Genomic DNA, 24,925 nt, shown 5'->3' on the forward strand with positions numbered 1-24,925 from the left:
ACTATTTATTGGGCTGGGGGGGGGGCTGTTTGTGCCTCTGGGTACTGGGAATGCCAGGGGGGCTGTAAGGTGCCACAGACAGTCACTATTTATTGGGCTGGGGGGGCTGTTTGTACCTCTGGGTACTGGGAATGCCAGGGGGGCTGTAAGGTGCCACAGACAGTCACTATTTATTAGGCTGGGGGGGGCTGTTTGTGCCTCTGGGTACTGGGAATGCCAGGGGGGGCTGTAAGGTGCCACAGACAGTCACTATTTATTGGGCTGGGGGGGCTGTTTGTGTCTCTGGGTACTGGGAATGCCAGGGGGGCTGTAAGGTGCCACAGACAGTCACTATTTATTGGGCTTGGGGGGACTGTTTGTGCCTCTGGGTACTGGAAATACCAGGGGGGCTGTAAGGTGCCACAGACAGTCACTATTTATTGGGCTGGGGGGGGCTGTTTGTGCCTCTGGGTACTGGAAATACCAGGGGGGCTGTAAGGTGCCACAGACAGTCACTATTTATTGGGCTGGGGGGGCTGTTTGTGCCTCTGGGTACTGGGAATGCCAGGGGGGCTGTAAGGTGCCACAGACAGTCACTATTTATTGGGCTGGGGGGGGGGCTGTTTGTGTCTCTGGGTACTGGGAATGCCAGGGGGGCTGTAAGGTGCCACAGACAGTCACTATTTATTGGGCTGGGGGGGCTGTTTGTGTCTCTGGGTACTGGGAATGCCAGGGGGGCTGTAAGGTGCCACAGACAGTCACTATTTATTGGGCTGGGGGGCTGTTTGTGCCTCTGGGTACTGGGAATGCCAGGGGGGCTGTAAGGTGCCACAGACAGTCACTATTTATTGGGCTGGGGGGGGCTGTTTGTGTCTCTGGGTACTGGGAATGCCAGGGGGGCTGTAAGGTGCCACAGACAGTCACTATTTATTAGGCTGGGGGGGCTGTTTGTGCCTCTGGGTACTGGGAATGCCAGGGGGGCTGTAAGGTGCCACAGACAGTCACTATTTATTGGGCTGGGGGGGCGCTGTTTGTGCCTCTGGGTACTGGGAATGCCAGGGGGGCTGTAAGGTGCCACAGACAGTCACTATTTATTGGGCTGGGGGGGGGCTGTTTGTGGCTCTGGCTACTGGGAATGCCAGGGGGCTGTAAGGTGCCACAGACAGTCACTATTTATTGGGCTGGGGGGGGGCTGTTTGTGCCTCTGGGTACTTGGAATGCCAGGGCCTCAGGAGCCTCAGTATGAGACGACCCAATCCCATTGCTGCAGAGATGAGCAGAGCCTCAGTATGAGACGAGCCAATCACAGCTTTATGTGACTTGACCAGGGTTGGACTGGGGGGTGAAGGGTCCACGGGGGCTACTGCCCCAGGGGCCCCGCACCCCCAAAGGTACCTCTGCCGGACGCATCCCCTGTAGGGGCTGCCGAACACCCCTAACATCCCCCCCCCCCCGCAGGGGCCTCTGCCCGACGTCCTCCCCTAAATGAACGTATGTGAAACGCATCAGGGTAGGACATTGGTGGGCAGGGGAAACGGCAACAGGGTCGGGTCTGGGCCGCAGGGGCCACCAGGGCCGGGGCCCACCGGGTATTTTCCCAGTGTACCGGCGGCCCAGTCCAACCCTGGACTTGACGGGAGGATCTATACAGCTACAGAGTCAGAATCCGTTATGTACTGGCTGGTTCCTGTGATACAGTCAGGATACCTATGAGTAACCATTACCGGAGATATATTCCATTATATCTCTGGTAATGTTGGAAAGGAGTAGAAGTGCAGCAGATGGGCCCTGCCACCTAAGCAGCGACAACAAAGCCCCGTAGCGCCCCGGCCTGGGGTCCCGGCTCTCCCACCAACACAGGGGCTGGCGGAACAATAAACCGCTCTTTCCTTCCGATGGCTGCTCTGCATTTTTTATAAGACATTTTTATGGCTGTGATGGTGCGTCAGACCCCAAGAGGGGCCGTGAAGGTTATTCAGCAGCTAAAGTTACTAAAGATTTACTGTAATAATGCAGTCACGCCGAGATCCGGGCAGATATCTTTCATACTTCGCTCAGGGCGCTGAGACGTCACTCCAGTCTGTTTGTGTCTGTGTCTTCCATATCCACATTATTCCCTCTGCTTTATCTGTGTCCATCAATAAAAGCATGAAGAACCTCTGCCTGTGAACTACATGTCCCAGCATCCTCAGCCAATGTTAATGTGCTGGTTTGTGTATAATAAACTCCCTTAGATATAGGAGCAGTGGGTGAAGGGGGGGGGGGGAGAGGTTTTTTATATTGTTGATTTCAATCAGAGAATTGTCCGAAACCGCCCCTTCTGCCTCCCATTTGCTTTAATGGTTTGACAGTGATAGAATCTCTCTGAGCTGGTAATACTGGTGCCATCAGGTTCTTCACATAAAGGGAAATGGGAGGCAGCAACAGTTTTAGGCACTTTTCCACTGGCTGCAATACTCAGACCTCTTGGTTGAAGACACACAGAGCTACTTAGTAGCAGCTATTTGTCATGGCTACTAAATGCCAGAAAATCCCCTGCCATAGACAATACTGAGAATTGCTGCACGTAGGGACGGTTATCAGTAAATGATCAGGAAATGTCTATTTTAGTAGCCACGACAAGTAGCTGCTACTAGTAGCTCTGTGTGTCTTCACCCTTAACCTTATAGATATTTCAGCAGTCAACCCTCTATGGTTGGGGTAAGGTCTGGGACTGGGAAGAATAGGCAAGGTCTCCTTTTTAATTTGTTAAAGAGCCCCACACAACACAGAAACCCGTAATATCCCTATCCCTGTAATCTGTTCCTTCAAACAGTAGGAATAAATACTATTTTATATGCTGAAATCCAGCTGCAAAACTTTTCTTCTCTTTCTGCATCATTTGAAATCCTGGCAGGGGAGGAGGGACTAAAACACTGATGTTACACATTGTAACAACTTCCCCACAGCTTACAGACAGCATGCAGGAACTACATAACCCATAATGCATTGCACTGGGATGTTCCTTTCCTTATTGACATCACGTGTGCAGCAGGGAATTGTGGGATTGGGAGGAGGCAGGCTGAAGGCAGGCTGAGGGACAGGCGACTACTGTTACATTTATTTGAGTCACAAAGTAGTCAGCCAATCAGCAGAGGAACAGGGGGCGGGGCTTAGGGAACAGTTCCAAACCAGATTATTAAAGCTGCCAAACCCCACCCTGCCATAATCTGCCCCAAACCCCACCCACTTGCTACAGAGTGCCAGAGGAGAGGGCACGTTGGGCTCGGAGGCGTCGGTGCACGTTTAGATAATTAACGCCGCCGCCCGTACTGAGCATTAGTACATACGTAGAAAGATGTAGAAAGCGGCACGGTATGTGCATTATGCTAATAAATCTGATTTATGGATTTTTGCTAAGGATACAAAGCGCCGCTCAGACACGTTAATGAATATGTGAGTAATTGGCTTGTGTTCACCTGCACACAAACCCGCCTGGGGTTTAATAACAACAATAATAATAATATGAGTGTGCAGTGTGCCAACTGTCAGCCGCCGCCACTGATATATTGTGCCAATAGCCTGGGACAGAATGGCAGCAACTGGCAGTCAGAGAGACTACAGGTCTGGCTTCCCAGGGAATCTTATCAGGGCTTGTACCAATGTTATCTGCCCGATTCTAGGAATGGCCGCGTACAGGTGGCGCCTTGGTATAGGGATAGTGCCCATAGTGCCAGGTAACATTCCACTGGATGTGCCCTCTGACCTCTGGCCGTTTGCCTTCATCCTAAACTGATAATGTCATCGGAATAATAAAGGTTTTGGGGGAAAACAGGCAATTTCTGTTTTATTGCTGGCAGCCTTGCTTTATGGCAGGGAGTGTAAATATTTAGAGTATGCAGAGCAGCAGGATAATTATCTTATCTGAAATTAAGTGAATGGTGCCTTGGGGCCGATACTGGCTCCTAAACCGGGCTTTATAAACACGTTGTGCAACTTTACTTTCCTCCACTCTTTCTGCATTACAAATCCAAACATGCCAACAAATCACAGGTTGTACATGCTGAGAGCTGTAGTCCAGCAACACCAAAGGGGAACTCCGGCTTCCCAAACAAAATTTGTTGAGCCCCACACAACCCAGAAACCCCTAATATCCCTATCCCTGTAATCTGTTCCTTCAAACAGTAGGAATAAATACCATTTTATATGCTGAAATCCAGCTGCAAAACTGTTCTACTCTTTCTGCATCATTTGGAATCCTGGCAGGGGAGGAGGGACTAAAACACTGATGTTACAAATGGTAACAACTTCTCCACAGCTTACAGACAGCATGCAGGAACTACATAACCCACAATGCATTGCCCTGGGATGTTCCTTTCCTTATTGACATCACGTGTGCAGCAGGGAATTGTGAGATTGGGAGGCGGGCTGAGGACAGGCGACTACTGTTACATTTATTTGAGTCACAAAGTAGTCAGCCAGATCAGCAGGGGAACAGGGGGCGGGGCTTAGGGGACTGTTCCAAACCAGATTATTACATTAAACATAAAAACTTCCTATACAATTTTCAATGGACAGAAGTTCTATATCGTTATAAATGAGTACCTTGGTGCATCCCACCCTCAGATCCCTCTGGGCATCTTGCCACCCTAGTAATATCATGCCCACTCTCAGCACCCTGGCACTACTAGGTACATACAATGTCTGTCCAAAGGGAAGGGATCCAGATGGGAAGCTCTAATAGGGAATAGAGGGGGTTTGTCCCAAAAGCAGAGTAGAGGAACCCCCTGAACTTGGAGTTATGGAACGGGGTATACAAATCTGGCTACAACTGTTCTGAGACCCTCTATTTGAGTTCCTGAGGTTAAGCTCAGTGAGTGGGGCCTTGGCTTGACTCCTCATACATTGGCATAACGTTGAGCAGTTGGTCCTCCAACCACCACAAGGTTCCAGGGGGGATATTGGTTTAACTGGTGTCCAGAGTAGTGGCCAAAGGTCTTCTACTGATAAGGGTACACAGGCACTTTCCCAGGTTCCCCTAGCTCAGGGTTGCCCCGGCAGTCGACTTTTGGCCCCTCCCCGCGTACATACATGACATATTGTAAGTAGGCATTCCCAATAAATGCGCAGAACCACCGCACTTACGCATTTCCCTGCTTTGACGTGGTCCACCAGAAATCCATGAGTGATCAATTGGTGGACCGCGATCAACGTTTTGGCCACCCCTGCCCTAGCTAGACCAATATATGTTCTGTTTTTATACCCAGGGCATCATCAAATGTGAGTGGCAAGGGATTATATGAAATTTAGGGTAGATAGGGCATCGCCATGGTCCGTGTCCCTAGCAACCAGGTTGCTGTATGTAACTCAAGAGTCAGTGGGTTCCCTTGACTTCAATAAACTGTTCAGCTTTATACTGTGATGATGAGAGGGAATAAAAGTTTCTTTCTCAATATTTTCTCTCTGTCTTAATTCTTTTTATGTTCTGAATAAGCCCGCAGCATCGTTACATATTGGAAATCTTATGACAAGCTATGGAAATGCTGTGCAAATGTTTAACAGGGCAGCACCTGTCCCCAGGCTGGAACAGAGGGAGCCTCTCTCACCTGAACCCTTTGTTCCATTATTGTGTGCCTGCTCTTCTGTACAAAAGTGTTTTATTGTATGAGCTTTGTAGGAAGTAGTGCTACAAATAAGGGCCCCTGCTAAACTACAACTCTCAGACATTCTTGGCACATCAAAAGAAAATGGCTAATGCTATTCAGTAGGGAAAAACAGGTGACAACCCAAGTGCTCCTTAGAGAGTTAGGTGTAGGTAGTTGGATGGCTGTCCTATTGAACAGTTTTAGGAAAAAATCCTCTCCAGGAAAATGGGTCCTAGTGCTGACATACCAGGTAAAAATAGTCTCAGTATCCATTTAATGAACATTCTGAGTAGGAAAAAATTTACACTTTATCCAGTTCTGTTAAAATGTCCAACGTTATACTTTATAACAATGGCCGTAACTGTTTTTAAGCCCCACTACATACCTCTAGATATATTGCCACTAATTTGCAAAGGGAATGCTTACAACTTGTGACAAAAATGTAGACTCTGAGATACCTATGAGAATCCCTACAGATCATTTATACAACCATGAGAATCGCCTAAACAATTACCCATGAGAATCCTTGATAATCACCTAATAGCTATCCATTACATTCTATGGGAAACACCTTAACAGATACTCATGAGAATCACCTAGACGGCTACCCATGACATTCCATGAGAGTTTCCTAAACAGGTACCCTCAGAATCTATTCTAATAACCTAGAAGCTACCCATTACATTCCATAAGAATCACCAAAACAGTTACCCATGAGAATCACCTAGACGGCTACCCATGCCATTCCATGAGAGTTTCCTAAACAGGAACCCTCGAGAACCCATGATAATAACCTAGAAAGCTACCCATGACATTCCATGAGAGTTTCCTAAACAGGAACCCTCGAGAACCCATGATAATAACCTAGAAAGCTACCCATGACATTCCATGAGAGTTTCCTAAACAGGAACCCTCGAGAACCCATGATAATAACCTAGAAAGCTACCCATGACATTTCATGAGAGTCACCTAAACAGCTTCTTGTGCCATCCCATGAAAATCACCTAAACAGTTACTCCATGAGAAGTCATGAGAGTCACCAAGACTGTTACTCATGAAAATCCATATGGATTACCTAAACAGCTATCCATGACATTTAATGAGAATCACATAGACAGCTTACCATTGGACTTACCTGAACAGCTACCCATGAGAATCCATAAGAATCTCCTTGATAGCTACCCTTTACATTTAATGAGAATCACCTAAACTGCTACCCATGGCATTCCATTAGAATCACTTAACAGTTACCCATAAAAATCTATAAGAATGGCCAAGAGAGCTTCACAGTTGTCCATGAGTAGTGTTTCACAGTGCAGCATCCATTGCATTGCGCCTGAGTACATACAATGGGCAAATATAAATATTTATGAATGTTCTCAACGCGCGCATAGTAATAGAGGTACTTTAGAAGAATCTCCCTTGAAGGCAGGAAACAGAATTAATCAGACGGGAACAATTGGCTTCCGTGCCTGTGGCCAAACACACCTTGGAAATAAATTGTGCCACCAAAGATCACAGTGTTCTTAAGAAGTCTTCTTGCATCTCATTGCGTACTGGTTGGCTTAAAGGGGAACTGTCACAGCAAGCTGATTTTTCTGAGGATGCGGTAACCTTACTCTTAGGGTCAGCAGTGGAGGACGCCCCTGAGAAGTTATTGATGGCACAGAAAATAAATCTTGAAGTAGATGGCTGCATCACTGTTTGATGGATCCATAGAGCGTGCCACATACCATAGGCACAAAACAGAGCATTTACAATGTGACTAGTGAGTGTCACTTATAAAAATCCAAGTTCTCTGGAAAATGCCACTGGTAAGACTGTCCCATCTGGCTACACCACAACAGCAGCCATTGGGGAGCACTGAAGGGTAATATTTAGAGACTTTTTATGCTTTGGGCCCGAGGCTTGTAAGGCTTTAGTCAAGTATAAAAAATTATTAGCCATTTAGTTTAACTAAGAGTGGGTTCTACATTCTCCAAACCTTAGGGTAGATGTGAGGAATGTCTATGCTCCACTGGCTCCACTGAATCTGTTACCTTTTATTGGAGTCACCTAAAGTGTAAAGTGGGTTCCAGAACTTGATAAAACAAATGATTGTAGAAATCAAATGGTTGGTGTCCCTAGGACACGGACCGTTCTTGCTGAAACTAGGTTAGTCTTATTAGTAGACCTCAACCAATACAACTTAAGGCCCAAGAGAATAACAGTGCTCAGGATGGAAACCCAAAGTGGTACAAAGCGATGTGATACCCAATACACAACCCAAGGAGGTTGTAGTTTACTCTAAACATTGATATGTTTGAAAAGAGCCATTAGGAATGATTTTATAAAAAGGGAAAAGAGTGTTCTTGTCTAGGAACCCATAGCAACCAACCAACAGGTAGCATTTGCCAGAAAGCAGCCATCTGATTGGTTGCCATGAGTTACTAGACCTGGACAATTTATGGCATTTTTATTACTTTACACCAGATTTACTGTTGATGATATATAAATAATAGGGTCAAACCCTGTTTTGCCCCGGGCCGCACCACAAGTAAAGACAGCCCTGCCTATAGTTAATGGACATTTGTGCCAACACGTTGCTCGTTTTTCGCTGCATCATTTTGTTTATATTGAGCTATGACTAAGCGCTGACACGTTCTGAATTAGTAACAATAACTTCGGCTTTTGTTCTCCTATGTAATTATGCTATTATTATTATATTAAGTAGCTTGCTGTCTGCCGAACCGGCCTATTGCGTTCCGCCCACAAGTTTTGCCTACTAGCCTACTAGTCCAGCTGCTAAGACATAATTGATTGGAATATGGTGCTTATTGATTCCCCCGGGGCAGTAAATAACCAGCGGAGTTGTGACAACCCCAGCAGTATCAAGCAGCACAACCCGCTCATTCATGGTGGCTCCGAGCAAGCTTGCAATGGGCCCATTTATTTGGGTCCCCCTCGCACACACACATTCTGCTTCTCTTTTTGGCTCTTTGAAAGCAGCAATAAAATACTTTTCTTTAGTTCTGGCAGAAAGGTCTCATAACAACAGTCTTGTTTATATCAGTTATATTTGCATGAGAAAAAGCCGAGGGTGGGGGAGTAGATTCAATGACAAAACCTCGTTCTTTTCTGTTTGTTCGGTTGAGTCTGAGCTCGATCCCGGCCAGATGTGATAAACAGAAGCATGTAGTTTGGAGCTAATTAGAAGACCACTGTGTCCTATAAATAATGAGCGTGCTTTCCCTGTATAGTCATGTTGTGCTTCTTGTTCATATTTCATCTTTGCTTAGTTTTTTTTCTTGGCCGAGTACAAATGGAGTATACATCGTCAAGCTCTAAACATTGCGCTATATGGCCAAACTATCTGGATGCATTTGTAGCCAAAAATATCTGGACGCTTCATGAATAATGACTTGTCTTTGGCTCAAACACTCATTGCTGAGTTTAAACTGGGTCCGAAAGAACTGTTCATAGGGAGCAAAGGGTTTTTATGGGTGATCAGAGGCAAACAAACCTAACATTATCATATGCAGAGCCAAGCGTTGGCTGGAGCGGTGTAAAGCTATCACCACTGGACCCTAGAGTAGTGAAAACCAAGTCATCTAGAGTGAAAAATGGAATTTTACCATCTGGCAAGTATAGGTATCCAAGAAGATCCAAGAACTGTCTGGATTAATAATGCCTATGGTAAAGTTTGGTGAAGGAGGTAGAATGATCTGGGGCTGTTTTCCATTGTTCCATTGAAGGCAAACCATAAGGCTACAGTGTATAATAACATTCTTGACAAGTCTATGCTTTGAACATCTGTGAGCCAGCTTTAATCCCCAACATCAATACCTGCTAATGTTAGGAAAAGAAAAAGAATACCAAAAATGTGCCCACCTCTAGCAGAAATCCTTTCCAAAAGAGTAGAGGCTGTTATAGCAGCAAAGGGAGGACCAACTTCATAGTAGTACCCTTGGCTTGGGAATGAGATGTTGGACCAGAAGTTGTTTAGCTTTTTGCTCTATTGTCTCGACACAGGTACATTAAATGACTTGTCCATGTGACTAGAAGTTGCCATAGGGATTATAAAACATAGTTTGAAATTCAGTGTTGGGGGAGTAGGCCGACATATCCTCCATTACTATCTGATGTTGCAGATCTTCTGTTATTCCTTGACTGATGATCAATGTCCATCTCTAAGGGCTTGTTGGTTAATTCCAGTGTCTGACTTGTCCTCTTTTACCAGGGATCCCCAACCTTTTTTACTCACGAGCCACATATAGATGGAAAAAGTGTTGTTGAGCTACGAGAGTATTAATAAGTAATATGGGAATGCCAAATAAGGGCTATGATTGGCTGCTTGGAGTAAAACTGTGTCTCTGGGCTTCCAAACTTTGCCTCCAGAAATTAAAAATGTGCACTTACTTTGAGGCCCCTGGAAGCAACATCAAAGGGGTGGGGAGTAACATGTTGCCCCCGAGCCACTGGTTGGGGATCACTGCTTCATACAATAACATGCTCTGTTTAACTTGTATAAACAGGAACATTGGGAACATTTATCCCAGCTTTTAACAGGGTTTATTTACAAAGGTAGAAGAGGTAGAAAATATGACTAAAGATTTCTGTTCTTCCAGGTGTTATATCTAGTACAAGTAAATCTAGAGCCAATCATTGAAGATGTTTCACTACTCATCTGAGCAGCTTTCCCAGTTCGACTGGTATGGAAAGTCCTCTGCATAAAGGACGAGGCCTAGAAAGGAGAACAATTCCTCTTCCCCATCATATGAAGCTTCAATGAACGTGCCGTGCATGAAATCCATGACATGTCTTAAACGGGGATTTGGGATAAATGGCACATGGAGAAACAGTTGCAATTTGCCAGTGTTTGTATATGCCTTTAGCATTCACTAGCTGTGCGTAGCTTCTGAAAGCTCTTAGAATCCGCTACTTCAGGCCTCTGCCCTGTTAGGTTGCTTTATGGCTTTCAAGCACAATACAGTGATACAATGCTACAAACATTAGTGATTAATATTAGGTCTCCATGCCAAGGGAGAACCTTTATTAGCCATTTGCAACGGGACATCTGAATGCATAATGGTTAAGCTGAAAGTGGGTCACAGCAAAATCTTATACCACCTTCTGGGGGGTTTACCAGGTTGCAACAAACAATAGCTACAGGCAGAGTATGGTACTAGGAATAGTAAGTTGTATGGCAGTAGTACAGCCATGGTTGTAGGCACATGTATTTCAGTTGGTGGAAAATTTTTCCCAAACTTCCTTTGCCACCTCCCATTGACTAGTGGCTAGTATGGGTGGTTCATTGCCTAGAGACCTAGAGGCGTCTGTGTTCCTGCACCCCTGGGAAAAATAAATAAGCCCCTTTATCTACTATTTACATCACTATAAGAAGATGATTGTGTCCTTTTTATGTTACAACGTTCCTATTTGCAGTATGCATAGAAATGATTTGCCAATTAGCCCGAGGGATGTACTATGTGCCCAGGGGGAAGGTGGAGAAATATTTGTCTCTTTCTTATAGAATTTGTAAATCTTGTTAGTATTCTGTAAGTCATTATATATACAGTGGAAAAAAAACAGCATATTGCTCAGCCTAGCAGAGCGGTGACAATACCACATTAGGTGCTTTAAAGTTCTTACTTTGGTTACCTCCACCTTTTCTAGATAAAACCTCGAAATCTTCTTAGAATACGAGGGGTGAATATATGTGAACTTCCTACCAGAAAGGCATAGATGGAGCCTTAAATAAGGTTTTTAAATAAGCATAGCGTGCTAAAAATAGCTAAAAAAAAAAAAATCCTGTAGACTCTGTGTGACTATTTGGACATGGTTCTGGGATGAAACATCAATCACTGACTGGGTTCAAGTGAGCAGCAGGTGTTGATAATACCCGGAGCCAGAGGAACGGCCCGTCTGTCAGCGGGACAAGGAGGTCTCTTTGCTTCATTTGCCGGTTCTCAAGGGATCCAAGACCTGCTGTCCCATTGTCAGCTCCAGTCTGTGCTTCTGTTTGCTTACAGGGTTGTTTTTTTGTCAATTATTCCATTTTGGCAGCGAGAGACAAGATAATTGAAGGGTTTTTCCCATTTAAGCAAATTCCATCTCTAAAACAAAAGTTAAACAGGGGATTTCCAACGGCTGTTGAGAGTTTGCATAAGGTGACAGGGGCTCAGTACTCTCTAATAATTGGTTAATTAATATGTTTCCGTAACTTTCCAGTTTGGCATTTCATGTCACTGTAAGGTTCCCAGACTAACCAGCCCCCTCTGAGTCCAAGCAAGTGACCACATGGGGCGAGGTTTGGGAAGAATATCTGTTTGTTGTTCTGCATACACCTGGAAGCCTGAAGGCCAATAAGATTTAACTTTGACTGATTGGTTGATACAATGTTTTCATATGTCTGTAACATTTTTTTAAATAAAGAGGGCCAACCTTGAAAAAGCTTGACCTCAGAGGGCTATGGCAGAGTAGAGTTTGTAATCAAGACCAAGGGATCACTTCTTTGGAAGCACTGTGGGTAGCTTGGGACCTACAGACTTCTTTGGAAGCCCAGTGGGTAGCTTGAGACATACAGACCTTACAGACGTCTTTTGAAGCCCAGTGGGTAGCTTGGAACCTACAGACCCTACAGACTTCTTTGGAAGCCCAGTGGGTAGCTTGGAACCTTTATACCCTACCGACTTCTTTGGAAGCTCAGTGGGTATCTTGAGACCTACATACCCTACAGACTTCTTTGGAAGCACAGTGGGTAGCTTGGGGCTTACAGACCCTACAGACTTCTTTGGAAGCCCAGTGGGTAGCTTGGGACCTACAGACCCTACAGACTTCTTTGGAAGCCCAGTGGGTAGCTTGGGACCTACAGACCATACAGACGTCTTAGGAAGCACAGTGGGTAGCTTGGGGCCTACAGACCCTACAGACTCCTTTGGAACCCCAGTGGGTATCTTGGGACCTACATACCCTACAGACTTCTTTGGAAGCACAGTGGGTAGCTTGGGACCTACAGACCCTACAGACTTCTTTGGAAGCCCAGTGGGTATCTTGGGACCTATATACCCTACATACTTCTTTGGAAGCCCAGTGGGTATCTTGGGACCTACAGACCCTACAGACTTCTTTGGAAGCCCAGTGGGTAGCTTGGGACCTTTATACCCTACAGACTTCTTTGGAAGCTCAGTGGGTATCTTGGGACCTACATACCCTACAGACTTCTTTGGAAGCACAGTGGGTAGCTTGGGGCTTACATACCCTACAGACTTCTTTGGAAGCCCAGTGGGTAGCTTGGAACCTTTATACCCTACCAACTTCTTTGGAAGTTCAGTGGGTAGCTTGGGACCTACAGACCCTACAGACTTCTTAGGAAGCACAGTGGGTAGCTTGGGGCCTACAGACCCTACAGACTCCTTTGGAAGCCCAGTGGGTATCTTGGGACCTACATACCCTACAGACTTCTTTGGAAGCACAGTGGGTAGCTTGGGACCTACAGACCCTACAGACTTCTTTGGAAGCCCAGTGGGTAGCTTGGGACCTACAGACCTTAAGTTATAATCCTCAACTACTTGCAGATATTTCCATTTTATTTCTCAGTGGGAATCCATATATTTGGAATCCAAATCCACATATTTAGTCATTGTTCCATACAGCAAACCAATGGAAATCAGAGTAAACTGTGTACCTTTGTAGAGTTCTAAGCAAAATCCTCTATGCTCTATTTCAGCAGGTATATCTTGGGTATGATGACATATATTGAATCTAAGTATTTGTTTTAAATTTTAGGTTTGTCCCAGACCACCATGGAGCATGACAAGATCAACACACTTAAAAGGATAACTATTAAAAGTACAATAAAGACTGGATGAAAATATGAACGTTTATGGATTATCACAGCTTTTCTGCCATCTGCCACTATGGACAACAACTGGAATACAGTTTCATTCTTCTAAAAGGAGTCACTTCTAGAAGGTAAATATCACTATGAACTTCAGTTGCAGGTTTTCTATTTAAAGATATCCTATGTAGGACACAGGCAGAGGCACTTTTATGTCCACAAAAGCCCTATGGAATGTATTTTTCAAGATGGATGTCTATCATTAGTAGGGTTGTTTGTAGTCTATTAATGCCCCGGCAGCTTCCCAAGTGGGGCCCCTGGAGCAGTGTGTATTTACAGGCTATGGGCAGATAGATACATTAATAGGACAGGACAATAGGACAATTCTGGCAGATGCACTCTATTGATAGACCCTAAAGATAAATATAAATTCCACACTGTAGACATTCCAATGAGTGCAATATACTGGACTGTTGTTGCTTTAATTAACCCAGTCAGGCAGGTGGGACCTGAATGTAATAAACTGGTCAAAAATCATCTGAATATCTAACAGCCAGTCTGCACCGACCCCACTGGATGTTTTATGATTGCCCCAAGTGCTCATGTTATAAATGTTATGCCAAGTGAGGTTTAGATATCTACGATGGGCAGATAATGTTAACTGAGTAGAGACTTGGTGGCTCCATCTCTGGAATTTTGCTCAAGGACACATTAGTAGGTATTCATTGTTGCCTAGGGCAAGTCAAATAAACTCCCTGCATCTCAAACTGTACCCTAAGGTAGAGAATCGCTTCCAAATGGTCATCATCTAACCGACATGTATTACTCAACTGTGCTCTACTTCTCTCAGTAGCCAAAGGCTCCTTTGTACTAAACAACTTGGCCTGCTGCAGAGTGGACAAGTGACATGGGACTTCTACTGCTTGGGCACATCAATAAGCTGGAGTTGCCCCATTGCCATCATTATGGGCGCATTAGATCCTAATCTAAGTCACTTCTGGTGGATTTACAAGGCGGCACTAGGGGGTGTATTTAGTAACATTGGAGTGATCCAATCAGATCTTTACTTTTGTTTTTTAACTTGTAGGTGACCGTTCAAATCTAATTGCTGATTGGTCTCCAATATTAATAAATGTGCCCCTAGGTGTTGTGTTGTGAATCTTAGGAACAATCGCTGCCACTACTGAAGAAGCTGTGATTTCTCCATGATCTGGATAATATATAGGGCAGTTACATATTGAATATTTCTAAGCGTAGTATCTCCATTTAAATCTGTATAGGACCCATTAAGATTAAGTTATTGGTAATTGCCAATGGGCAGTAAGCCATGGCAACCAGTGATATTCTTGCATCCATTGTTATACCTGCAGCTGACTGAATAAAGCAGATCACTGATTGGTTGCTAATGGTTACTGCCCATGGGCAAATTTACCAAGTGCTGATGAATGAGCCCCAAAATTGTGTCCAGGTTTGGACTGGAAATCTATAGATTCTGGCTAATACCAGAGGGGCTGCTGTAAGATGCCATAGACAGTCACTATTTATTGGGCTGGGGGGGCTGTTTGTGCCTCTGGGTACTGGGAATGCCAGGGGGGCTGTAAGGTGCCACAGACAGTCACTATTTATTGGGCTGGGGGGGCTGTTTGGGCCTCTGTTTCTTGGAATGCCAGGACCCAGGCCCGGACTGGCAATCTGTGGGTTCGGGCAAATGCCAGAGGGGCTGCTGTAAGGTACCAGGGTCTATTTTGAATCCCATTTGGGTCCCATTGGTATGTTACAGTCACTAGCCAATGCAAAATGGTTTCCAGGCAGTTCCTGGTGAATCTGGCCACGCTAACCTTTAATCTCGCAATAAAAGGTCCGTTTAGCGCTTATTGTATCTACGTGTGTTTTCCTTGCTATAAAAACACAAATGTATATTCCACAGTTCTGGGTTTCCTGAGGGAAACTGCTCCTTAGAAGCTGCATTCCTCTGGCAATCGCCCATCAAGCTGTAACATAAAACATAAAGAAATCTGGCAAAGGTGGCGGTTCTGCTCGTTGCTCTGATCACTTCTCATTCTCATTCCCCTTCAGGCTCCAACGTCCTCCTGATGGGAACCTCCGGATTCTGCCAGCAGATGTGATTCCCACTCCCACGCACTCGCGCCCTCATCCATCCTCCTCGTTCCTCTCCGAGTTATCCACCTGCCGAGGGTGGTGTTAGTGCTCAGGGCGCCAACTGGGATCAGCGGGAGAAGAAAAGTCATGCTGATACTCTGCTGTAGCCTTTATTTATAAACAGGAGGTGGAGCTGCCATACTGTTTCCATAGAGGAAATATTGTTCATATGAAACCAGTGGTGAAATGATATTAAATGGTAAAACGCTTGACTGGAAGAATAAGGGTGGGAAGGTTGATTAGTATCTCACTTTCCTGGAAGCCACAATGACATGGGAATCGGATTTAGTGCAAAATAATTGATTATGTGGGTAAAGGTATCAGTTCTGTCCCAGCTACCCGCCAGTACCAATTGGAAAGCCAATACCTGTGCCCTACCCTGACTGCTGAGAGAAGAACGACCAATTTATTGAACGTAATGGATTATGTGGGCAGGGGAAGGCCGACTGGCGGCCATTATTCTGAGAACGTTTGAGAGCACAAAAGAAGAACCTTCAGCCCAATGCCACTCGTGTCTGCGGCGGCCCCCCGGTGATGCAGCACCACGTGATGAAAAATGGCTGCCGCTTCCATGTTTTGTCTTTATTGGGGAAGTAGAATGCTAAATAAAGATGTTCTTCTGGCTGCACTCATGATTTCTGGGGATTTCTAAGCACTAGTCAACCATCACAGTTCCCTAAACACTGTGGATAGGAAGTCAGAACAATAATAAAGGCTTATTCACTGGACTGGTCAGTTCCCCAAAGCTCTCTGCTTCATGTGACAGAACGGTGGGTGGGTATAAATATGCAATATATTTAGTATAGTACAGAGTAGCATAATAGTTATAAAGGTCTCCATACACAAGGCCAAACGAGCGGATTATCTCCCAATACTCCCACCTATGGTGGGCTATTAAAACAGCATTGGACCGAGGACCACATCAACGAGCCAATGTGGCCCCTGATCCGACGTGAAAATCAAAGCTGCCCAATGTAGGTCTAGACTTGGCCAGATCTCAATTGGGCAGGTCGGGTAGGCCCGTTGGTGGTGTCCATACATGGATGGATACGCTGCTGATTTGGTCTAAAGGACCTGCAGGGCCGGACTGGGCCGCCGGGACACCGGGAAAAATCCCGGTGGGCCTCAGCTCTAGTGGGCCCCGGCAGCCCAGACCCAACCCTTGCGGCGCTCCCCCTGCGAAGGGGGTTGGGGGGGCCCTGCGAGGGGGGAGTCTATGGGCGTGGGCATCTGCAGTCCAACCCTGAGGACCTGAATCGGCAGCTGAAATCTGCCCATGAATGGCTACCTTTATAGCATAGTGCTTGCCTGATCATAACTATCAATAACTGGAGGGTTGTCCCCTTCGACTGCCCCCCCACCCACTCCACCTTGATGCACTGCCTCCACCCTTTTAAAGAAATATTGCTCAATAACATTTTCCCCTGCTTGCTAGTACCTATGGGCCCCATTAAAATGCAAAAGAATCCTCCAATAAGAATCACACCTGATCCGTGTCTGACTGTTCTATGTTCCTGCAACTGGAGCTTAAAGTTTTAAATATTTAGAATCAAATTGTTAGTTGTTAGGCAGCCCCCACTTACTACAGACCCCACGCCAGAGCTCCTCTTCTTCCCAAAATGCACCAGTCTAGGGCACTTTTCGTCTCAGCACCACACCACCATACTTTTCCCGTGCCCCAAAAGAATCTCCATCTTTCACACGTACTCACCCAGGGGGGCTCAGAGGTTTCTGGAGCACTGGAAGAGTAGCCATGAGTGAATCTGACGCGTTTCGCTTTGCCGATAAATTTGCCAAACGCATTTGTTGCGCAACTTTTTTTATGCGACCATGCCTATTTTGATGCGTCAGCGCCTATGTTGACACACCTGTGCCCAATTTGATGCAACATATCTTTCATGGTAAATTTTCTCTGAAGTTTCGTGAAACAATTCGCTCAAGGGCGAAATGTGGAAATTCACTGCGAATCCATGCCTGCTGAAAAAATTCGCTCATCACTAGCCCTGAGAGGAAAAGTACCCCAGGCCAGGGCATTTTGACCCCCACCCCCAGTAATTCTACCTCTCCTTCTTCTTTGAACATCATACCATAAAAAGTTTTTTGCATGCCTTTCCTTCCTAATAGATTGTCATCTCTTCAGGGCAGGGGCCTCATTACAACGATGTGTTGAAACTTGTTCCCCGTGTTTGTTTACACTTTATAAATGGCTGCGTACCTTTTGATGCCCTAGAAATAAATAGATAAATACAGGTATGGGCAGTGCCGGAGTTGGGGGGGGGGACACAGGGAGGCCATCGGGAGGGATTGCAAGAGTTTTGAATCCCAAAACTTTTTAGAAAGGGGAGAGAAGTGAATGAGAAGTATTATATTAATGAAAAAGGCGGAGGCATCAAAGAGGGTAAAGAAAACAGGAAAGAAAAAGAAAATGGGGGAAAAAAATAAAATAAAGGTAGAGAACAGTGGGTGTGGCTTATAATTGTGGGGGGGGGGGGGGGCCTTGGTTTTCTTCGGCACGGTGTGCTACTCACAGTGCACATAGCATCCCTCCAATATTTTCACTCCAATTCAAGCACTGGGTATGGGATCCATTATCCAGAAACCTCATCTTCCATAGAGCTCATTATAAGCAAATATTTCTAATTTTTAAAAATGATTCCCTTTTCTCTGTAATAATAAAACAGTACCTGTACTTGATCCCAACTAAGATATAATTACCCCTTATTGGGGGCAGAACAGCCCTATTGGGTTTATTTAATGGTTAAATGATTCCCTTTTCTCTGTAATAATAAAACAGTACCTGTACTTGATCCCAACTAAGATATAATTACCCCTTATTGGGGGCAAAACAGCCCTATTGGGTTTATTTCATGGTTAAATGATTCCCTTTTCTCTGTAATAATAAAACAGTACCTGTACTTGATCCCAACTAAGATATAATTACCCCTTATTGGGGGCAAAACAGCCCTATTGGGTTTATTTCATGGTTAAATGATTCCCTTTTCTCTGTAATAATAAAACAGTACCTGTACTTGATCCCAACTAAGATATAATTACCCCTTATTGGGGCAGAACAGCCCTATTGGGTTTATTTAATGGTTAAATGATTCCCTTTTCTCTGTAATAATAAAACAGTACCTGTACTTGATCCCAACTAAGATATAATTACCCCTTATTGGGGCAGAACAGCCCTATTGGGTTTATTTAATGGTTAAATGATTCCCTTTTCTCTGTAATAATAAAACAGTACCTGTACTTGATCCCAACTAAGATATAATTACCCCTTATTGGGGCAGAACAGCCCTATTGGGTTTATTTAATGGTTAAATGTTTTTGAGCAGAGTTAAGGCATGGTGATCCAAATTATGCAAAGATTTGTTATCCAGAAAACCCCAGGTCCTGAGCATTCTGGATAACAGATCCAATACCTGTTCAATACAATACCACATTCTGCTTCATGCTAAGGTTGGATTTCAGTGTGCGCTTCCCCTTTAAGGCCCAAACACATTGGTTTAATGTGAAAGCACAAAGCAGCTGTGTATCATTGCGACACACTAAGTTCCATTGGTACAGAACATCCTATAGAAAAGCCACAGCTTGTTGTGCTGAGATGTTCTGTGGGGTACAGGTAATTCTCTTTAAAAAGGATGTTTATGAGGCAGCTGGGGGTTTATTATAGGAGGGGCCCCCAGGTAGCGCTTACAGGTTATCAGCTCTGTGGTTTTGTGGGTGTTTCAGAGGGAAATGACAGGTGACACCCTTTCTCGTATCTCGTATTAAAGGGGTGCTTCATTTAGTATGTTAGTATGTTATAGTGAGCCTAATTCTAAGCAGCTTTTCAATTAGCCTTCATTTTTTATTTTTTATAGTTTTTCAATTATTTGCCTTCTTCTTCTGAATATTTCCAGCTTTCAAGAGCAGCAAACTATCACTCTGTAAGGCTACAAATGTATTGTTACAGGTATGGGATCCCTTATCCGGAAACCCGTTATCCAGAAAGTTCTGAATTACAGAAACGCCATTTCCCATAGACTCCATTATAAGCAAATAATTCTAATTTTTTTTAAATGATTTCCTTTTCTCTGTAATAATAAAGCAGTATCTGTACTTGATCCCAACTAAGATATAATTACCCCTTATTGGGGCAGAACAGCCCTATTGGGTTTATTTAATGGTTAAATGATTCCCTTTTCTCTGTAATAATAAAACAGTACCTGTACTTGATCCCAACTAAGATATAATTACCCCTTATTGGGGGCAGAACAATCCTATTGGGTTTATTTCATGGTTAAATGATTCCCTTTTCTCTGTAATAATAAAACAGTACCTGTACTTGATCCCAACTAAGATATAATTACCCCTTATTGGGGACAGAACAGCCCTATTGGGTTTATTTAATGGTTAAATGATTCCCTTTTCTCTGTAATAATAAAACAGTACCTGTACTTGATCCCAACTAAGATATAATTACCCCTTATTGGGGGCAGAACAGCCCTATTGGGTTTATTTAATGGTTAAATGATTCCCTTTTCTCTGTAATAATAAAACAGTACCTGTACTTGATCCCAACTAAGATATAATTACCCCTTATTGGGGGCAGAACAGCCCTATTGGGTTTATTCAATATTTAAATGATTTTTAGCAGACTTAAGTTATGGAGATCCAAATTACGAAAAGATCCGGAAAACCCCAGGTCCCGAGCATTCTGGATAACAGGTCCCATACCTGAACTACTTTTTAATGCTAATCTTTCTATTCGGGCCCTTGCCTTATTGTATTCCAGTCTTTCATTCAAATCAGTGAATGGTTTCTAGGGTAATTTGGGCCCCGGCAACCAGATCGCTCAAAATGCAAACTAGGAAAGCTACTAAAGAAGACGCTAAATAACTCAAAAACCACTAATAATAAAAAATTAAGACCAATTGGCAATTGTCTCAGAATATTGCTCTCTACATCATACTAAAGGTTAAGGCCAAGTGAATACAATGAGCCCCTACGCTCAGCGCAAGTGTATACACCCCCCCACTAATCGCCTTGTGTTTGCGCTCTGCCATTGATCTAATAGAAGTGCAACCGCATCAATATCATAAAATAAATAAACTTTTAACCACTTTTGACTCAAACAAATGGTTGCTAGGGCCTGGCGCAAGTAGCGGCATGTAGGGCCCTTTGTGTTGGGAGCCCCACCGGCCGTGATACAAAAGCACTTTTGTTGGCTAATTCTAACCGTGCAGTTATTTCCCTTCATGGTCGGCGTGTGGATGGGAACCCTGATGGTATAAAGATGTCAGGCTCGGCTTCCTTTGAACTGCGGGTATTTTTAGGTGCAGTTATTGAAGAGCCGCGGTGTATGGGGAATGGTGTCCGCTGGAAGCTTTGCTCAGCATCTTTCCACAAAATGTTCATTATTGGTTTCAGATGGGTGGAATGTATAGATTATTTAGAGGGCAGGGCTTCACTTTTATCATCTGTCCAACGTGCCTATATTAGTACTTTGTCCATTATTCTCTCTCTATGTTAAACATTGCCACTGCTTCCTTCAGCTGGTATCCTATAGGCATCACCCCTCAGTGATTCTCCTTCCCTGCCCTGCCATAGCAACCAATCAGCAGGATTCATTTACTGGTCACCTGTTTAAAAGTAAACATTGTATTGGTTGCTATTGGTTACTGCTCCTGGGCAAACTTAGTGCCTTTTATTACATATGGAGGTAATGTACTACAGTTGGGTATGGTTGTTACTTTCCAGAGCAATGAATATTTGCTTTCATTATTTTAATTGTATTGTACCAATAAAAGCTAACTTCTGATTGGTTGCTATGGATTACTGGATGAAGCTCACTCTGGTCATGATATTACATGGACCCAGCACAAGAGACATTTGGTTTTGGAGAGGGAAGAGACTGCAGTTGCCCTGAGCCTCCAGCTTTAGAAGGTACTGCTTGCCCAGAAAGTAGCAGTAATCATTTATATAACATAATCATTTGATATAATATATAATATATATTTTAGACTTAAGGATGGAGATGCCATTTACCTGCTGGTAAACTAGATCTCCCAGTCCAGTGAAAGCTGTCAGGCTGTACTGGAAGCTGCAGACTGTAATAGTAGTAGTAGTAATGGTAGTAATGATACTGAAAATTTCAGTGGCCAAATTCAACAGGGGGTTAGAAGGCTTCTACTTATGCCCTTTTGGATTCCATCAGAGTAGTTTTCCAGTAGGGTTTGTTGACCGAGAAACTCATCAGTCTTATGACCTGCAACAGAATTTGCTATTTGCTGGAAGACCCCGAGAACTAGGGTCCTATCAACCAATGAGCCTACAACTGCCATACAGTTAATCTGCTGCCTGGCAACCTTCTCCATAATGTAGAACATACTGTACATACAATGTACCTTATTCCTGGGATGAGACAAAATGGTGGAGGACTCCATATTAAAGTTCATTTGTAGAACGTCCCTGTTCTCATTGAGACAGTAATGATCTCCATGACCTTCTGATTCCTTTTGAATAATCCTGGGCAGGGACTGAAGCTCTAAAGTTGACCTTGGTAGGATAAGCTATAGCTTGAGCTATACTTTCAAGAATATTTAGGGGAGCAAATATAGTGTTTACCCCAAATTTCATGTTATTTGATATCAAGGCTAAGCTTCAAGGAGAATATTGTAACAAGGACCCCTGGCCAATAGCCCCACTCCGATACTTCTTTGGCTGCCGGCACTCTCCTATTAGATATACAGTCTGACAACCATTTTGTTTCCCCCCAGGCTGTATGGAAATAAAAGTTAAACCTTATCTATAAATAGGATATAGTTTCCTTTGAAGTACCCATGAAGGATCCTTTGGATAAATCGACTATTTGGTTTTGTTTGGAGACAACCATTCCCTTTGTGACATCATTTCGGCATACGGTAAAGGGGGAGAATAGTCTGCTGGGGAGGAACAAGGGGAGCAAATCCCTTAATTGTATCGAGGAACCTCCTTTTGCATAACAACATCTGTCTTTACAGAAGCAGGTCTGTTCCGACTTGTTCCGGATTATCATCACTCAGCAATGCTCACTGCTAAACGGTGACTTTCTGCTGAATGGTTTTTTCGGTTTCCAGGACGGGAGAGCAAATGTTTGCTCCAAGCTCTGCGCATTACTCTCCCATGTTGCTTAGCACAGCAGCACGGCTTCCATTAAACGTAATACAATGGTATTTTCGCCCCTTTCCTTTTATGGATCACTTTCACGACTGAATAAATGATGATGATGATGAGTGTTGCCTTTACAGGAAAGACCTGTGTGAATGGCACAATATATTCCAGGTTTCTAAACGTTATTGGCTTTATATGATAAAAGACACCCATAGCAACCAATCAGAGGGATGCATTTACTCGTCGTCACCTGTTTAAAAGCAAACATGGTATTGGTTACTGCTCCTGGGCAAACTTAGTGCCTTTTATTACATACGGGGGTAATATACTTCAGTTGGGTATGGTTACATAGTTACATAATTGCTTTCATTATTTAATTGTAGTGTACAAATAAAAGCTAACTTCTGATTGGTTGCTATGGATTACATGGACCCGGCACAAGAGACATTTGGTTTTGGAGAGGGAAGAGACAGCAGTTGCCCTGACACTCCAGCTTTAGAAGAGACTGTTTGCCCAAAATAGCTGTAATCATTCATATAACATAATAATTTAGAGTAATTTATATATTTTAGACTTATGGGCAGAGATGCCGAAAACAGAGCCATTTACCTGCTGGTAAACTAGATCTCCCAGTCCAGTGAAAGCTGCAGTTCAGCTACTGGGGGGGCATGGGTTGGGCATCAATAATTAGACTCCAGGGGTCTGTCTTGTCCAATTAAATTTGGCCAGACATGGGCCAATAAACTTTACAGCAATATTGTCCCATGTATGGGGACCTTCACAAACTGATATTTGGGCAAAAATGTACTAGATATTGATTGGGTAAGTTTGAAAAGCCCATTGGGCAAGGACATGTTAATTGAATCATCTCCCAGTGGCCCTCCGTAGGCCCAGAGTAAGATCTCTTTAATATGGGTGTGGCTTAACGTGGGTGTGGTTGAAAAAGGGAGTGGCCAAAAACATCTTCCATTATCAGAAAAATTCTGGCCCTTGGTACCACAGAAATTGGACAGCAGTGGGCTGAGTAATCTCACTCTGACGCTGAGTCTTACACTACAGACCTCAGTTCAAACCCCCAACGTGACCACAGACGGTTACTTTATCGTTAGTGTTCTGAGCAACCCTTGATTGCAGTATAATACTCATGAGATGACAAATATTATATAAATACTTCCCTTCCCTTTTACTTATCATGCCGGCAAGTAGATACATAGGCAAACACCCAATAGAAACACTGCATAGGAATAACTGTACATATTAATGGCTTCTCTTTGAGCCTACGTGTGGGTTTGTGTCACTTTAACATAATAACCGTTCGGATATTTACTCTAGCTCTGAGCCATATCCAATAGGGAGGCTACGCTCAGCCGAGACACCTTCGGGCACAGGAGGGAAATGATGATTTATGTGCCGGGACTATAATCTACTGAAGCCTCTGGTTGTACAAGATTAAAGTCGGAGCCTCCTCTCCCGGGAGAGTTCATTTTAAACTCAGGAGATTCATTTTCCTAATGTGCGCTAATGAGAACGCCAGCCAATTTAAATCGGAGCAGAACGCTGATAGATGTTTAAGTGAACTGCATTTCCGCCTGGAATTAAAATCCTGATTGGCCTAAAAGATAATAGCATTTCTTCCTACCCCGAACATGTGCATACTCAGAGGAACATTACATTCATTTTATAGCAGGGACTCTAAAGCTGGCCATACACGCACCGATACTATCGTACGAAACCTCGTTTCATACGATATTCGGTGCGTGTATGGCATGTCGGCGAGTTGACCGATATCGCAGGAAGCTGCTGATATCGGACGACTCGCCGATCGGCCAGGTTAGAAAATTTTGACCGGGCGCCATAGAAGGCGCCTGAGCAAAATCTGCCGTCAGGGCTGAATCGGCAGAAGGAGGTAGAAATCCTATTGTTTCTACCTCCTTATCTGCTGTTTCAGCCCTGACTGTGTGTGGCGGATCTGACGATGTTTCGTGCGACCGATGGTCGAACGAAACATCGTCAGATCGCCACGTGTATGGCCAGCTTTAACCTGTGGCCCCCGCTTGCCCAAATAATGGGATGGAGATGGACAACCTGGATTTCAGTGAGGCCAAAATTTGTATTGAATACATACACCTGAGGGGCCAACCTTATGGGCAACTTCTGAAGCTCAAAGTGATGAAGATACCCATTCATTGTTGGTATGGGGTACCTT

The 24,925-nt window shown here is 44.2% G+C and overlaps 1 long non-coding RNA gene across 3 annotated transcripts in view; it reads left to right on the plus strand.

The window, feature by feature from the left end:
- LOC100487686 overlaps positions 1–16,210 on the plus strand; it is a 157,021-nt gene extending 140,811 nt beyond the window's left edge. For all 3 annotated transcript variants that reach the window (XR_004223225.1, XR_004223224.1, XR_001924805.2), the window contains 2 exons: positions 13,371–13,556; positions 15,499–16,210. This is a non-coding gene — a long non-coding RNA (uncharacterized LOC100487686). The remainder of the gene's footprint in view (positions 1–13,370; positions 13,557–15,498) is intronic.
- Positions 16,211–24,925: the final 8,715 nt, after the last annotated feature.

This window comes from Xenopus tropicalis, chromosome 6 (assembly GCF_000004195.4).
Source record: "Xenopus tropicalis strain Nigerian chromosome 6, UCB_Xtro_10.0, whole genome shotgun sequence".
In the NCBI taxonomy this organism is placed as follows: Eukaryota; Metazoa; Chordata; class Amphibia; order Anura; family Pipidae; genus Xenopus; species Xenopus tropicalis.